The 11,923-nt window shown below is 45.8% G+C and overlaps 1 pseudogene; it reads left to right on the top strand.

Annotated features, from left to right (window-relative positions):
* Nucleotides 1-3,527: 3,527 nt before the first annotated feature.
* LOC147971071 (uncharacterized) lies at nucleotides 3,528-9,888 on the top strand (annotated as a pseudogene).
* Nucleotides 9,889-11,923: the final 2,035 nt, after the last annotated feature.

Here is an 11,923-nt window from a genome sequence, read left to right as displayed (position 1 = left end):
CCCGACCTCAGATGGTCAAGTCTCTGTGCTTAAGTGTCATCCCTGGATCGGTATTGCTGACACACACAGTACTCGAGGAATTATAACAGAGTTCAATCACACACTTATTACATCAAATGTCTTAAAAGAGAACTTATTACAATAATATGGTTGAAGGCCATCTAAATAAGATAACAGCGGAAGCTGCGAAGGTAGAAGAGTCCATCCAACTCCACGGCAAAACTGAGTGCATGAAAATGACCTAGCGCACCTTACTCTTCGTCTGAAAATTCTGCAACATAATATGTTCCAGCCTGTGTAGGTCATAACATGGAATATGCTGACAGGATAACACTATAGAGCAATGAACAAGTAACAGTTATAACTACATGCATATATGGGTGGTGGAGGCTCTATGGTTATCATTTGCATAAAGCTTGTTTTTCCCTACGAAAAAGGAATATATTTTGTTTAACTACAAAGTTTGTTGAAACATTGAGATGGTAACCCCGGCTCAATCCCAATTAAAAGTTAACGACCCAACAAATTAATTAAGTAGAGTGTTGAGATCAACATAATAATTCAAGTACCAGACACTCAAGATGTCCATAACCGGGGACACGGCTAATCATGATTAGTTTCTACACTCTGCAGAGGTTTGCGCACTTTTCCCCACAAGACTCGATCTCCTCCGTTGTATTTCTCGCACTACATGGTGTTTGAGAAATGGATGACCGAGACACCGTCTTTCCGAAGAGGTCCTCTTAACCGATAGATAGGCCGGTACACCTACAATCTCCTACATCTGCTAGCCCATCATGGAAAGGATTCCCACAACTTACTCAGCTATGCCAGAGCCCATAATGGCATGTGGCTCCACACGGAAGTTTCTAGCATGAAGAATATTATGATCCCATTGAGCCTGGGTGGCGAACCATAGGATGATCACACGGATTCCCCGGGATATCCTCTGACAACACTGGATTCCCCAGGTGCCCACAAACCAATACACCCAAATGTGTATTAAAGTAGCCACCTTAAGTTCAACCTTAGTAAACAATAACTCTCACAACTTCCATGAATTCTCTCAAAACCCAATCCACGTCTACGAGCATAGAATAGCGGTATAAGCATAACGTAGTAACTCCCATGGTTTGATATAAGACAATAGGTGCTACCTCATCAACTAGGTCCCAATACCCACATGTTAAACAAGTCCTACTCATGCAATGTTTGAGGGTTAAAACTAATGCATAAAAACTGGGTAATAAAGGAATATGATCAAAGTGTTACTTGCCTTGCTGACGATCTTAAAACCCTAGAGATTCATAGTAGCAAGCCCCGCACTCAGGAAACTCTATCGTGAAAAAACAATAACATACATAAGCACTCAAGCATAAGATGCAAAGGTAAAACCAAGAGAAAAGATCTGAACAGAAATTTCAAGAGAAGAGCTTCGATTTGCAACAAGAATCAATCGAATCGGAGTTAGGAAACTCAAACTACGATCAAAACAAGTCTGAAATCAAATCTGCTTGAAACCAAATGTTAAATTGTCAAAACCATGTTAAAGTTGATTATCTGGATAGAGGGGATCAAGATGAAGATTTTGGCGTTGGTTTCACTGGATTTGGATAAACGAGCAAAAAGTAACAAGGGTTTCGAGATCAGGGACTAATCTATAAGAAAAGTATTCGCGGATAGGTCCCTAGCCGAAAATAAAAAGAAAAAGAAAAATCTATCGGAAAAACGTCCGCTAATAGAGACTAACGAACGAAAACCGTTCGCTACTAGAAACTAACGGGTGAACGTTCGTCAACTAACGAACTTAAACAGAAAACCGATCTAAAAAACCGAATGGTTTATACCATTTTAACCGGAGAAAACCGGCAGCGGCGATTTTGACAGTGTCGGAATCCGGAGGGATTTGGCGGCGGGCGCTAGCGGCAAGGCGGGGCGGCTCCAGTGGTGTGCGGCGGCGGCAGCGGCAGCGACGGCGGGGCTAAGGCGGCGGTGGCGGCTTGATGAGGGGTGAGGGAGGTGGGGCGGCTCCGACTTATAAAGCCCGGGGCGGGGCGGTGGCTTGGGCGAGGGAGCGGTGGGACGGGAGTCCGAGCCAGACTCTCGAGGCGGCGGCGGCGGGGACTCCTCCCAAGCGGGGAAGGAGGCGGCGCGCGAGCTGGGCCGTGGCCCGGCTTCGGCTGGGCCGGAACGGGAACTTTTTTAAAAAATAAATCATTTCACCGTGGAAGAAAAATCCTAATAAAATATAAAAAGAAATCTAAAAATATCAGAAACAATTTTCACCGTCCAAACCTAATATTTAGGACAAGATGAACATTTTTCTGGACTAAAAATACAATTTCCAAAAATGCATGTTTTTCTCTAATTCAAATAAAATGCAAATAAATAAAAAATAATAATTTTATTTTAAAATTTCTTCTCCAAAATTTCTTTTCTGTTTGAAGAAGTCATTCTATCTTCTCTCATTTATTTTTGTTATTGGAAATAATTGGAGAGAAAATATTAAAATCAAATTGATCCTTTCTTCAAATTTGAAATAAATTCAAATATGAAAATTTAGTGAAACCTCCAACTCTCTCCTTGGGTCCTTGAGTTGCTTAAGATTTCTAGAATCACAACCAAATGCAAATAAAAATATGATATGCATATGATGACCTATGTATAACATCCAAATTGAAAATTGGGATGTTACACATATTGATTTGGTTTCATAAAGACCTATTTTGTTGGAAATTCACACATGTTTCTTCCATATAGTTTATAGTCTGGCTAGGACCCTAAATGCATTAGTATAGGGTGTAAACTTGGAGCATGCGGCTATATGTTCATTAGTCTCAAGAAGTAGCATTATACGCTCGGATCTTGTACTAGTGAAAATCCATGTGAAACAAAGCCATGACAACTCAATATACATGATTTTTTCTCTTCATAGTTTAGGGTCATATATCTGGACTTTGAGAATTGTCATATGCTTCATCATGTCCATGCAAAACATATATTCCGTAAGGGACCAATTGGATCTTAGAGTTTAATGCTATGGTTAGAATTTATTCTTAATACTTTTCTCGTAGTTGCGGATGCTTGCGGGAGGGTAAATCATAAGTAGGAAGTTTGTTCAAGTAAGAACAACACCTAAGCACCGGTCCACCCACATATCAAATTATCAAAGTAGCGAACACAAATCAAACCAGTATGATGGAAGTGAAGTGACTAGATGAAATTCCCGTGTACCCTCAAGAATGCTTTGCTCATTATAAGAAACTTTTTTGGCCTGTCCTTCGCCTCAAAAGGATTGGGCTACCTTGTTGCATACTTGTTACAATTATCGTTACTTGTTCGTTATAAATTACCTTGCCATCAAACTACTCGTTACTTACAATTTCAACACTTACAGACACTACCTTACTGAAAATTACTTGTCATTTCCTTCTACTCCTCGTTGGGTTCGACACTCTTACTTATCGAAAAGAGCTACAATTGATCCCTTATACTTGTGGGTCATCATTCCTCTATTTTCACAAGGTATGGAAGGCCAAGTGCAGCAGATTGTGACTCTTCGCTTTGGTGACCTTTGGCTTGATGTGCCAATTGGTCCTATCGTGACCTCACTAAGTGAAAGTTGGAAGACTACTGCTGCATCTCCAGTTGTACCAGAACAAGAAGTCACTTCTCCACCAATGGAGGGGTTCACACATGTTTTTTCAAAGTCTGCAAAGAGGAAAATGAGGGCTGCTAGAAAGAGGGTTGCTCAGAGTTCTGCAAGAGGGGTTACTCATGCTCCAGTGTCAGTAATGAAAGGAAAGATTGTTGAAGCAGGACCATCCGACCGCCAGTAGTCCAAGGACAAGGGAAAGAAAGTGGTGTTTGAGAACTCCGAGTTTCCACCACTTGTTTACAAGGGAAAAGAGAAGATGGTGGAGACACCCAACTCAAAGCTACCTGGGAAAAGAGGCGACATTGTGGTCATATTGTCGTCAGTGTTGTCTTCAACGGGAAGGCCCACCAACGCTCGGAATATACTTTGAGCCGATGCTCCTGAGTTTGTCCCCTCACTGGTCCATAAACCTAGCGGGGAACGCTTGGGAATAATGCAAAGATGTTCCCTAGAATGGAAGGGAGTGTGCCTTACATCTGGTGACATCGAAACAGGCCACATAGATCCAACGTCTGTACCATCAGTTCGTCTGTTTGAAGAAGAACCCATCTTACGAGAATCCTTTGAAGGTTCGTTTGATTTAGTACGACATCAACGGCGACCGAGAAATGTCCATCGATCTTGGATTGATCTTCCAGCTGTCGTAGATCAAGATGCGGTGATCCGACACCGTTCTCATGTGAGCAAGTTTGTCAATGGGAGATGGAAAAACACTCATCCAAAGATCCAAGTTCAGAATCAAGATGACTCATATGTTGTTAAATGCATATGTCAAGCAATAAGTTCATAGCTTCCCGGTGCATCCACATCACAAAACGATGAGGGTGGTGCCATCATGCGACTGGTGGAGGCCCTGGCCCAACGACCTGAGTACCAAGAATTCATTTAGCAACATCCTGAACATTGAGAGTATGTGAACCAAGCTGCTCGTGTCCGTTCAAAAAGGGCGGCGTACAAAGAAAGAGAAACGGTAGCACGGGCAAGGTCTGGGTCAAGCAGAGTCCGAGGGGCAGAACATGTTCCATCAGATGAGGACAGTCAGGCTAAAGTGAACAAGTGGCTATCAAATCCATCAAATGAGGTGGCCACGAGATTGTCTCCATGGCCCTCTCATAAGCAGACCAAGAATAAATCATTTGAGGTGTTCCAAACAATGCCCGATGGTGTCAGGGCGGCGCCAGACAAGACCAGCGAAACATCCTCCACATCAATACATTTCAAGAGGAAGAAGGCACACAAAACTGTCATAGAAGGTCCTCGTTGTAAGACACAAAGCCAAAAAGGTTCAGATTATGAAGAACTTGGGTCCAGCTGTGGTGGGTCTTATAACCCCCTATCGGACAGTACCCCTTGTCCTTCTGAAAATGAGATAGAACCCCACCATAGTGCAGAGCATACAGAACAAGTCCTAGCCACGAATGAAACTCATTCGGTTGAAGAGCAATTAGCCAACCTTACGGCAGCACTTCAGCAAAAGGAAGATGAGCTCGCAGCCCTTCGAATCCAGATGAGCAATAAACAGAACAAAGGAAATGAAGGGGACACTACTAGGAAAAGGCCTACTAATGGTGCACCAGTTTTGCCTACTAATGGCGCATCACTGGTGCGCCATTACTAGCACGCCATTAGTAATTTTTACTAATGGCGCACCACTGGTGCGCCATTAGTATCTGGTATACTAATGGCGCACCACTGGTGCGCCATTAGTATAGGCCATGGTGCGCCATTAGTACAGGCCACTGGTGCACCATTAGTATAGACCATGGTGCGCCATTAGTATTTTTGAATTTTGAAGGCGGGAAAATAGTAGTGGCGCACCGTCTAATCCCCATCGTGCACCATTGCTATTTTTGAATTTTGAATTTGGATCTGGATCGCGATTTTTTGCCCTTTTTTGCTCATTTTTTTGCTGATTTTTTTGCACGATATTATTTCAAATTTTGTTCCCGTTTTTGGATCTTGTACGTTCTTTTGCCGGAGAGGGGGAGGAGGAGGTGACCGGAGAGGCGCTCGCCTACATCGTCGGAGAGGAGGAGGAGGTCGCCAGAGAGGAGTTCATCGGAGCATCGGAGAGGAGGAAGGAGAAACCATGAGGAGATGGGAGGAGAGGAGGGAGGAGGAGCTCGCCGGAGATGAGGGAGGAGGAGCTCACCGGAGAGGAGGGAGGAGGAGCTCACCGGAGAGGAGGGAAGAGGAGCTCATCGGAGATGAGGGAGGAGGAGCTCACCGGAGAGGAGGGAGGAGGAGCTCACCGGAGAGGAGGGAGGAGGAGCTCACCGGAGATGAGGGAGGAGGAGCTCACCGGAGAGGAGGGAGGAGGAGCTCACCGGAGATGAGGGAGGAGGAGCTCACCGGAGATGAGGGAGGAGGAGCTCACCGGAGAGGAGAGAGGAGGAGCTCACCAGAGAGGAGGGAGGAGGAGCTCATCGGAGAGGAGGGAGGAGAAATCATGAGGGGAGGGGAGGGGAGGAGAGGAGGGAGGAGGAGGTCGCCGGAGAGGAGGAGGAGGTCTCCGGAGAGGAGGAGGAGGAGAGGAGGGAGGAGGAGGTCAGACAAGACCAGCGAAACATCCTCCACATCAATACATTTCAAGAGGAAGAAGGCACACAAAACTGCCATAGAAGGTCCTCGTTGTAAGACACAAAGCCAAAAAGGTTCAGATTATGAAGAACTTGGGTCCAGCTGTGGTGGGTCTTATAACCCCCTATCGGACAGTACCCCTTGTCCTTCTGAAAATGAGATAGAACCCCACCATAGTGCAGAGCATACAGAACAAGTCCTAGCCACGAATGAAACTCGTTCGGTTGAAGAGCAATTAGCCAACCTTACGGCAGCACTTCAGCAAAAGGAAGATGAGCTCGCAGCCCTTCGAATCCAGATGAGCAATAAACAGAACAAAGGAAATGAAGGGGACACTACTAGGAAAAGGCCTACTAATGGTGCACCAGTTTTGCCTACTAATGGTGCATCACTGGTGCGCCATTACTAGCACGCCATTAGTAATTTTTACTAATGGCGCACCACTGGTGCGCCATTAGTATCTGGTATACTAATGGCGCACCACTGGTGCGCCATTAGTATAGGCCATGGTGCGCCATTAGTACAGGCCACTGGTGCACCATTAGTATAGACCATGGTGCGCCATTAGTATTTTTGAATTTTGAAGGCGGGAAAATAGTAGTGGCGCACCGTCTAATCCCCACCGTGCACCATTGCTATTTTTGAATTTTGAATTTGGATCTGGATCGCGATTTTTTGCCCTTTTTTGCTCATTTTTTTGCTGATTTTTTTGCACGATATTATTTCAAATTTTGTTCCCGTTTTTGGATCTTGTACGTTCTTTTGCCGGAGAGGGGGAGGAGGAGGTGACCGGAGAGGCGCTCGCCTACATCGTCGAAGAGGAGGAGGAGGTCGCCAGAGAGGAGTTCATCGGAGCATCGGAGAGGAGGAAGGAGAAACCATGAGGAGATGGGAGGAGAGGAGGGAGGGGGATCTCATCGGAGAGGAGGGAGGAGGAGCTCACCGGAGAGGAGGGAGGAGGAGCTCACCGGAGAGGAGGGAAGAGGAGCTCATCGGAGATGAGGGAGGAGGAGCTCACCGGAGAGGAGGGAGGAGGAGCTCACCGGAGAGGAGGGAGGAGGAGCTCACCGGAGAGGAGGGAGGAGGAGCTCACCGGAGATGAGGGAGGAGGAGCTCACCGGAGATGAGGGAGGAGGAGCTCACCGGAGAGGAGAGAGGAGGAGCTCACCAGAGAGGAGGGGGGAGGAGCTCATCGGAGAGGAGGGAGGAGAAATCATGAGGGGAGGGGAGGGGAGGAGAGGAGGGAGGAGGAGGTCGCCGGAGAGGAGGAGGAGGTCGCCGGAGAGGAGGAGGAGGAGGTCGCCGGAGAGGAGGAGGGTAGTATGGTGGAAGAGAGAAGGGAAGATGGAGTGGAGGAGAGGAGGAGATGGAGTGGAGGAGAGGAGAGGAGGGGATGGAGTGGAGGAGAGGAGAGGAGGCGGGAAGATACTAATGGCGCACCATGGGCAGGTGCGCCATTAGTAACTTTTTTTTATTTTGTTGACCTATTTTGAATTTTGAAGGCGGGAAGATACTAATGGCGCACCATGGGCAGGTGCGCCATTAGTAAGTTTGAATTTTTTTGCCTCTCGAGATCTTAAAAGCCCCGTATCTTTTTTTCTGTTAGGTTTTTGAGGATTTTGAAAATGTTTAATTCGGATGTAACTTTTCGAGTAGATGATTTTTCATATAAAAAACTTTTTCATCCGAGTTAGTATGCAAAAGTTATGCCCATTTTTACAAATTCTCAAGAGATTTTGCAAATGAAGTCGAAATTCATATTTGCAAATTTTCCCAACAACTAGACCACATATCACATGGGAAACTTATTTTCCTTTATTTTTTTGACATTTTCATCATTTTCTTTTATTTTTTTTAAAACTGAAAAGGCGATCCAGGGGGGGTGCATTCGGTGGAAGTGGTGGCCAAGTTACTAATGACGCACTGTGGCATGGTGCGCCATTACTAGTTCAACTAGTAATGGCGCACCACTCCCACGGTGCGCCATTAGTAGTTTTGACAAAAATTTAAAAAAAAATATTTTTTTTTACTAATGGCGCACCGTGGATGTGGTGCGCCATTACTAGTTCAACTAGTAATGGCGCACCACTCCCACGGTGCGCCATTAGTAGTTTTGACAAAATATAAAAAAAATTACTAATGGCGCACCGTGGACGTGGTGCTCCATTAGTGTCTACCACAGTAATGGCGTACCAACACATGGTGCGCCATTAGTATATAGTAATGGCACACCACATGTCTGGTGCGCCATTAGTGTCAATTCCATCTATAGCCCTTTTCCTAGTAGTGGGATGGTGGCACAAGTGCTAGCAGCCAACATGGAGGAGCGGGGCTTAACCTTGAGGTGATCCAAAGAATGATCGCTGAAGTGGTAAAGTCCCAGTTGATGCAAACTCAGTACTCGATGCGGCCAGGGTATGTTAAGTTGTACCTACCTGATGTGGACCTAGTTCCCTTCCCAAAAAATTACAGGAAGCCGCAGTTTAGTAAGTTCAACGGGAGTGGATCCCCGCATGAGCACATAGCACACTTCCGTGCTGCTTGTCAGGATACAACTAACAGCGGAGCACTTCTCCTTAGGCAGTGTGTATAGACATTGTCTGGGCCTGCCTTCACTTGGTACAGCAAGCTACCTCCAAGCTCTATAAAAATGTGGGAACAAATGCAAAATTCATTCCTCGAGCAGTTTTATAACACGCAGAGGGCGGTGGGCATAACTGAGTTGACCCAAATTAAACAAGGGTTTAATGAGAGGGCATCTGATTTCATAAATAGATGGAGAAACATAAGTCTTCACTGCCCACAGCCAATCACTGAGTCACAAGTAGTGCGCATGTGCATGAACAATCTCTGCTCCGAAGTGGTTGTCCAGTTACAAGGACTGAGGCCCCTCACATTTGAAGAGTTAGCTTAAAAATCCATGGATATAGAAAATTTTATGTAGGTTGTCGCTCGTCAAACAAAAACGACGTTCAACAAGCCTACAGACAAAGGTGGTTAGCATGAAAAGTTGCCGATGAAACCAAAGTCTGCACCAGCCATGAAGACAACAGCGGTAAAACCTCAGTTTCATCCCGAAAGAGCACCTATAGGGAACCAAGGACAGCGAGATGCTCAGGTCGGCAGGAAGCCAACTCTCAGTGAACGACAAAACATGGACTATTCTTTTCCTGTAGAAGAAATTGATGACCTTTTCACTGGTTTAAAGGAGTTGAGTCTTATGGAACTTTCCAAGCCCAAAAGGCCAAAAGAAGCTTCAAAATTTAATGACCCAAATTTCTGTCACTACCATCGCATTTTGGGCCATACACTCAAAGATTGCTTTTTTGTGAAGAATATCATCCAGAAAATGATCGATGAGGGGACTACTGATGCGAATCTCCTCAAAAGCATGACAAAGGGGAAGAAAAAGGCTTCAGCAAATGTCACCACCCTCCAAGATGATGCGGTGAGTTCTGCATCTTCAAATATGAACGGTACTTATGATAATGCAGTACCGATTTCCAAATATGGATGTTCTCCTATGATAATTCCAAGCCTTGCCAAATCGCAAGATCAACATAAAGGAGAGGCTCACGTTCCCTGCAGCAATGGTGCAGCCCAAGATTGGGGGCAACGGCGGTTAAAATGCCATGTACTACCCCCAGTGATGGAAGAAGCTCCTCCTCTGCGCTTTGCACCAAAGACATATCAACACACCGTGAAGCGCATGAGAGTACCAAGTGAAGAATTCAATGTTCTCACTATTGGTGTGTTCGAGGATGACGGCGAGTCTCTATGCTTCCCTGAAGAAGAACCGTTGTAACATCCCCGTTTTTATTAAATTTGGATGTTCATAGAATCATTCAATGCATATCATATTTCTTTGCATTTTGGAGTTTTCAATTATTCAAATAATTTTTCACTCGAAAAAAAACAAATGAGAGGGGATAAGATGACTTCCCCAAAATATAAAAGAGTTGGAAAATTTGATTTTGAATATTAGTTGGAGTTTCTATAGTTATTTGGTATTTATTCGATTTGCCAAAAGTGCGTGAGTTGCATTAGGAAAAATGTTTTTTTCTCTATGCGTAGATTAATGTTCACTGTGCTCTAGAAATTCCAAGATAATTTTAGAAATTATCGTGGTATTTTTAGGATTTTGTTTGAAGTTTTTTTAGGGCCACCTTTGTTTTCCGTCGAAAAAAACACACACGCACACCCGCGCGCAGGCCTAGCCAGCCGTTGGCCAAAGCCGGTCCATGGCCCAGCAGCCAACCGCGCCAGGCCAGGACCACCCGCGGCCGCAGCTCCCAGCGCCGGAGCGCTCCTTGCCTCGCACGCCCGCCGTCTCCCTCTCGCTCGCACACAGCTAACGCTGCCAAATGGGACCCTGCTCGTATCATCTCCAACCTCCCGCTCCTCCCGCTCAGATAGAGCACGCGCCCATGCGCCAAACCCGCCGGCCGCCTTCCTCTCGGGATAACCATTATCCCCGCTCCCCGAGCCCTCTTCTCGCGCCTATATAAACCCCGGAGCCCCCTCTCTCCATTCTGCCACCCTGTTTCGCCTCACACCACCCATAGCCGACGCCCTGCCGCGTTGGATCTCGCCGGAGTTTCCGTCGCCGTAGACTTCCCTACCTTCATTTTTCTTTCTGTGAACCGTCGTAACTCACCGAGTCTCATACGGTTGACATGTTTTTTCCGCCTAGGTCTCGCCGGAACCGCCGCCCCAATGACCCGCGTCCTCACTAGAGCACGGAGACGCCGTCCCCGCGCAACACCATCACGGCCACCCCGACGCATGCCACGACCACCACCGCGACCCCCTCGTCATGCTCGTCCCGTTTGCCTTCTTCCCTGCCGCCGAGGACCACCACAGCGGGCGCCCCATCACCGCCCGACGCCAGCGCCGCCGCCTTCTGTACATCATCGTCTCCACCGTGAGTGACCCCCTCCTCTTTCATTTAGTTTTTATTTATTTTAGTATTAGATCGGTTAACCACTGCTTTAGTTAAACCGAACGGTTTTTATTAAACCGATTGGTGGTTTCCTTTAGTTTAGCCGCGGTAGTTGTTATTTCTTATTTAGTGGTTGTTCGCTGTATAAGCTACGCGGCGAACACTTTTCGGCCAGCCACGAACCGCCACTTGGCCGAGGACCTGCTCGCAATTTTTTTTCTGTTTAGTCCCTGTAATTAGCAAATTAGTCCATGATCTTAGATTAACCATAACTTTTAAACCGTAGATCCAAACTCGATGAAACCAGCGGAAAATTCCTCGTCGCGTTTAGATCTATATATCTACTGGCATCATTTTTGCAAACTTTTGTCTGGTTCAAATTTGAATTTATTCAGATTTGAATTCGAACTTCAAATGGCCATATCTCCCAAACCGTAGCTCCGATTAAGTTGATTCTTTTTGCACTTTGTCACCATTGCCAAACCCTATCACCTAGACCTTTGTCACTATAATTTTCACACACTAGAATTTGTCCATTAGTATTTTTTACTAGTATGCACTATAGTTCACATCACTTTTTGAACAATAGGCCTATGTTGTTTTCCACTTGGTATATTTTTGTGATAGCTTAGTGTGTTGTATGTTCATTTGGTTTTCCTGAGACTTCTTGCTTTGCATGTTCTTCTTGGTTCTCTGAAATGTTTGCTTATGTTTATTTTATTTGCGATAGATGGCCCGGAGTG

This window comes from Triticum urartu, chromosome 5A, assembly GCF_056163025.1.
Source record: "Triticum urartu cultivar PI428250 chromosome 5A, HENAU_Tu73, whole genome shotgun sequence".
Taxonomy (NCBI): Eukaryota; Viridiplantae; Streptophyta; class Magnoliopsida; order Poales; family Poaceae; genus Triticum; species Triticum urartu.
The sequence above is the reverse complement of the archived record's forward strand: the minus strand, read 5'-3'. Positions and strand labels throughout refer to the sequence as shown.